Source organism: Prionailurus viverrinus, chromosome E3, assembly GCF_022837055.1.
Source record: "Prionailurus viverrinus isolate Anna chromosome E3, UM_Priviv_1.0, whole genome shotgun sequence".
Taxonomy (NCBI): domain Eukaryota; kingdom Metazoa; phylum Chordata; class Mammalia; order Carnivora; family Felidae; genus Prionailurus; species Prionailurus viverrinus.
The window spans coordinates 40,173,553-40,179,564 of NC_062576.1; positions in this window are offsets into that span (position 1 = coordinate 40,173,553).

Below are 6,012 nucleotides of genomic sequence, written 5' to 3' on the forward strand. Positions count from 1 at the left end.
TATAATGGACAGAAGATGCCTCTAGGGCTCAGAGATCGGGGACAACACAACAGAGTGATTTCCCAAGAGGGGCTGGCAAGGCCCTTCACGGGAGAGGCTGTGGAAATCGCCCTTTCCCGAGTGTCACTGTGTGCCAGGCACAAGTTATCCTCAAACCTATCCTGTGAAGTGAGCAGTGCTATGATCCCCAATGTTCAGATGGGAAAACTGAGGCCCAGAGACGGAAAGGGAGCTGTCCACAATCACCTGGCTAGAAAGTGACAGAGCCGGGGTTTGTACCTAACTCTTGGCTCCAGAGAACATACACTGTCCCTTGGCAGGGTTGGCCCAGGATTCTCTGGAGACCCATCCCTCAGGGCCCTGGCAGAGCCGGGGGACAAGCCTGAGGAAGCCCTCTGAGGGCCTACTCTCTTGTCTCACTCCTTTTCTTCCAGGCCAATGCAGATGTGTGGGCACTGGGGCTTGGGGTGGGAATGTGGAGCTCCCACTGCTGGGGCCCTGGGGATTCCAGGTGACCTACCCTCCATGAGGCCAACTTCAGGGTAGCCGCCCCAGGGCCTCAGCCAGTGCCCACTAAGCCCAGGATCCAGGGCGACCAGAAAGGAGTCTGGGGTGCCCGAGGGGTGGGGGCTGTAGGTAAGGCAGCCTGAGTCGAGGGTGGGGCTAATGCTAATGGGGTAACGGGAAGAGGGAAGGTGGCAGGCACTTCGGAGAGACTGGGGAGACAGGAGGGGCGGGAAGCTGAAAGCCGCAGAAGGGTAAGACTTGACCTTGTAACCTTTAGAATCAGAGTATGTATATGTAAAAACCCGGGTCTCCGGTTTGTTTTGAAGAGAGAGTTCGAGGTCCCTGGACCACAGCATCCCTCCTGCCACTCTTGCCTTCCAGCAGTCCTCCTAATCTTTGATCATTATGTCCCTTGGTTCCTCTGTTCGCCATCTGTCTCATTCCCCGGAATGAAGTTCTCTGGGTACAGGAAGCAGCTTGTCTTGGTCACTGCCATATTCCTGGCAGCTGGCTCCAGGCCTCAATAAACTATTATTAAATTCGTGAAAGAAATATGAGTTAGAAACGGGCCCCACTTCAGGAGGACACGTCATCGCCGGCAAGGATTTAAGGCAGAAGGTACCTCCGTGTGCAGTGAGGCAGGACTAGTGTTACCGAGTAGTGAGAGCAGGGCCTTGTGGAGGAGGGGCATTTGCTCCAGGCTCGGAAGGTTGAACAGGAGTCCAGCAGGAGAGGACACAGAGAAACTTGCCAGGTAGAGGAGTGAATACGTATAAGCTCAGAGTGCCAGTGGGTGGGCTTTTGGAGAGGAGGCCACAGTGTCGTGTCCGGATGCTTGGAGAAAATCTCATCGGTAACATAGTAGGGGGCTAGATTCGCAAGTGAATGTGAAAGTTCAGCCTAGAGGCTTGGAAATTGTTCGGCGGCGAGAAGTAGGGAGCCATGCACAGTTGCTGAGCAAAGCAACAGAGGACTTTGCTACAGGAGTACAGGAGGTAAAGTGGAGGGGGTGCAGGGTGCCGCCTGTAGATGGGGAGATGAGTTGGAAAGGGGCAGCAGGAACCCAGGGTGGGGGGAATCAGCCGCTGGGGCAGAGGCAGCATAGCGCTGAGGTACACTAAGGGGCGAGTTCTCTGCCACCCCTCCCGATCAGGAGGGAAGGCCTCGGTCTCCTGCCTTTGGGTCTGTGATTGTTCTGACCGGTACCTATGGCTGAAGTGGCCCTGTGTCCGTTTCTGGACCCAGACCTTCCAGACTAGCAGCTCCTACATCCCTTCTCCTGGAACACTCATTCTTGGGCCCCAGCTGACATACCGTGAGAAAGTCCAAGCAGCCTTGAGAAGAATCCCGGGTGGAAAGGAACTCACCTGCCGCCCGTGGAGGATAGGAGTTGTCCTGGCAACGGGCGCTTAGTTCTGGTGGGTTCCATGCGGAGCAGGGATAAGCTGACCCCACTGAGCCCTGCCCAAACTGCATTTGGGGGATTTTTGTTCCACAGAAATAGATAACTAGAACAGGCTGCCAGCCAGGGGAAGGAAGGGGGCCAGTTTGGTGGGAAAGGTCAGCAGGCTGGCCTTGACCGGACTTGGGGAAGCCCAGACTGTTGGGATCTTCAGGCCTGCAAAGAAGACCTCTGGGCCTCCAGGGCAGGTCCCTGAGGCGGGGTGTGGCGCTGAGGTGAGTGCTGAGGCTGAGCTAGAGTGCGGAGTGAAGGAAGGGTGCCTGTGGGCCTAACCCTCCTGGCAGGGGGCTGGTTCTGCTGGCCAGAGAGGGGGGACACATATCTGTGTCTCAGCAAAGGGAGAGAGCAACCCCAGATATGTTCCCGTCTCACTCCTGGATCCTCCCTCCAGCACCCTGTGGCGGCCTGGGTTCCTGATGCCTTCTTGTGCCTGGGCCTCCAGCTCCGGCATGCTGCCCCCTCTGACTTGCCCTTCTGGCTGTCCCGGACCCTCTGTCATGGAGTGACGTGTGCCGTGAATACCCAGACACAACAACTCTCTGGGACCTACGGCCTGAGGCAATCCCTCTCTGGAGCCCCATTTTCCAAGCCGGCCAGCCTTACCGACACATTCTGCGGACCCACGGGGCCATGGTCCTGGAGCCAGGCAGTCTTCCTCGTCCTTCCAGTCACTGCTTGGAGCCCCCTCCTCCAGGCAGGCAGCCTTCCAGGCTCCTCCCACCCCCACTCCTTGCTCTACAGACACGCTGTGGACACACATTTGCTCCCCACGGGTCCCTCAGGAGGCTGCATGGCCTCCGCACCAGCCTCTGAGCTTCCTGAGGACGGCACCCGTCCTGTCTCCACCAAGCACTCAATGAACAGGTCTGTGACTGAGCAGGACGGGGCTGGACTGGACCTCAGGGGTCTTGTATTCAGTGGGGGGGGGGGGGGGGGGGGAGTGGCAGCACTCCCAGGTCTCATGTCCCCAGAGCCCCTCCCTAGAAGTGAGCTAGAAGTGAGTCCTAGGGAACTGAGCTGCCTGTGATCTCAGGGAGGGGACCCTGGCTGGGGACGGTGCCAGAAGGCAGAGGCCCCGGATCCCTGGCTGGCTGCGGGCCCCGGGACACGTGGTGTCCTGAACCTGCGCCCCTCTGCCTGGAATGAGGGGGCGAGAGGAGCTGATCTCTGAGGTCCCTTCCAGCTCAGACACCTTATGTTCTATGAAATCCACGTGAGCGTTGCCATGGAGACGGCAGAGAGGAACTGTAGCAGCTCCCCCCAGAAGACAGAAGAGAGAGTCACCCCAGGAAGCGGCTGATGTCAGAGGTGTGCTCGCCCCCTCCCCCCAGTGCCCAGGTGCACAGGGGCCACGCTGAGCCCCTGCTCCCCCCTGCTCCCGCGAGGCTGAGAGGAGACACCCCGCCCGCGGCACTCGGCACTCACCTGGGTTGCACCGAGGCCCTCCCGGACAGGGCAGGTGGTAAGGGGTGGGTGTCCGCCCGTTGGGGCAGGGACTATTGTGTGAGGGCTGGAGCAGTGGGTGGGTTCCCTGCAAGCCTGACTGCCCTCTGGCATCCCTTCCCCCCGTGGCTCAGGTACTCAGACGTGAGTGCTCTTGGCGGTCTGTCTCAGGATGCAAAATGTGCCTGAGCCCCGCGGGCTGCTGCTGCTCGGTCCGACTCTGCACTCGGGCCCCGGGCAGGTGAGACCTCTGTCGGGAGGAGCACAGGACAGCCCCCCACTCCAGGCTCTCCGGGCAACCTTTGAGTGCTGTGCTGGGGAGGCAGAGGTATAAAGGAATAAAACGGATACCTGTGTAGCCATGACAACGGCAGCAGTCCGAGCACCAGCTCCGCCTGGTGTGGGCCACTGATGCACTCGCCTTGTCTCTCCTTTTCTCCTTAATTATGAAAGTGATCTGTGACTTCTGCCCACGAGAAATAAAAGTGCTTGGGGCGCCCGGGTGGCTCAGTTGGTTGGCTGTCCCACTTCGGCTCGGGTCATGACCTCGCGGTCCGTGAGTTCGAGCCCCGCGTCGGGCTCTGTGCTGCCAGCTCAGACCCTGGAGCCTGCTTCGGATTCTGTGTCTCCCTCTCTCTCCGCCCCTCCCCCATTCACGCTCTGTCTCTATAAAAAATTAACATTAAAAAATTAGGGAAAAAACATAAGAAAGAAAAGTGCTTGTTCTCCCCAAACCGTTATTAGGTCTGGCAGTGGCGACCGTATCAGTCTCCCCCCAAAATGTAGGAGAGGTAACAAAGATCTATAGCAGGAAAACGTGGTACCACCCCGAAACAGCTCAAATTTGTTCTATTCTGCTTGGGAGGCCACGGTGAATGGAGATATGAAGCTGACGGGGCTCAGGGAGCTAAAGCAAGTCTGGGTTCTTCTGGGGAGGATCCTTGCCTCTTCAGCTTGCTCTCCTTGGCTCGTGGCCACCTTCTTCCGGCTCCCCTTTCCAGAGCCACCCGGCCTTCCTACGGCCGTCAAATCTCCCATTACAGGGACCGCTGTGATCGCATTCAGGCCCCCTCTGGCTAATCCAGGACAACCCTGCATCTTAAGACCCTTAACTCGATCACAGCTGCGAGCTCTCTTTTGCCAGGTGAGGCCCCGTTCACAGGCTCTGAGCACCAGGACCCGCATCTCTCTGGGATCCACTGCTCACCTCCCTCAGCACCGTCCACGTTTTGTAGTTTGCGGTTTTGTGTGCAACAAAGGTTCTGTGGTTGACACAGACCTGAAAATCACCGGACAACGGATGCCTTTTTCTGTACTATCTTAATCCAGTTTGTTTAGGCATACAAATTATGCTATACCGAATACGTTGCATTACACACAAATATGCATTACATTTATCGGGATGTGCCCATGTCCTCTAAGAGTACACATAAAATCACATCAGATCGCATATCTGATCTGTCCACATTTGATGGGATTTTCCCATAAACAGATCTGGATGAAGTGTCTTCTCCCCGCCCCTACCCCATGGCTCTGCTACGTTTTCGATTTCTTCCTTTATGATTGGTCTATTTGAACTTTTTATTTCTTCTTGAGTCAGTTTTAATAGTTTGTCTTGTTCTAGCATATAATGATCCTATCGAGATTTCAAAAGTTTATGAACAATTGCACATAGATTTCTTTTATAATTTTTACTTCTATTTCTGTGAATAATCCTGTGTTCTTAACCTTAATGCTCTGTATTTTGTTTTTATCTCTCTTGCAGTCACACTTGCCAGCAGACTCTTTTTAAAAATCTCAGTGGCTTTATACATTAAAAATAGCTCTCTTTGTTTTATTGATCCATCAGGCTCCTCATCGACATCGACTCTTTCTTCTAAGGTAACTTATACTCTTAGGGCACCTGGCTGGCTCAGCGGGTAGAGCACGCGACTCAGTCTCAGGGCTGTGAGTTCGAGCCCCACCTTGGGTGTCGGGATTATTTAAATAAATAAACCTTAAAAAAGAAAATGTACAATTTGGTAAGTTTTTACATATGTATACACCCATGAAACCATGACTGCAATTAATACAGAGAAGGAATCTATCACTTCTACATTTACCTTTCTTTTTTTTTTTTTTTTTTTTTTTTTTTTTTTTTTTAATTTTTCCCTTCAACGTTTATTTATTTTGGGGACAGAGAGAGACAGAGCATGAACGGGGGAGGGGCAGAGAGAGAGGGAGACACAGAATCGGAAACAGGCTCCAGGCTCCGAGCCATCAGCCCAGAGCCCGACGCGGGGCTCGAACTCACGGACCGCGAGATCGTGACCTGGCTGAAGTCGGACGCCCAACCGACTGCGCCACCCAGGCGCCCCTACCTTTCTTTTTTAATTAAAAAAATCATTTTAAGTTTTATTACTTATTTTGAGAGAGAGAGAGAGCATGAGCAGGGGAGGGGAAGAGAAAGAGGGAGACAGAGAATCCTAAGCAGGCTCTGTGCTGTCGATGAGGAGCCTGATGCGGGGCTCGAACCGGCAAACCGTGAGATCATGCCCTGAGCCAAAACCAAGAGTCAGATGCTTAACCGACTGAGCCACCCAGGGGCCCCTACATTTATC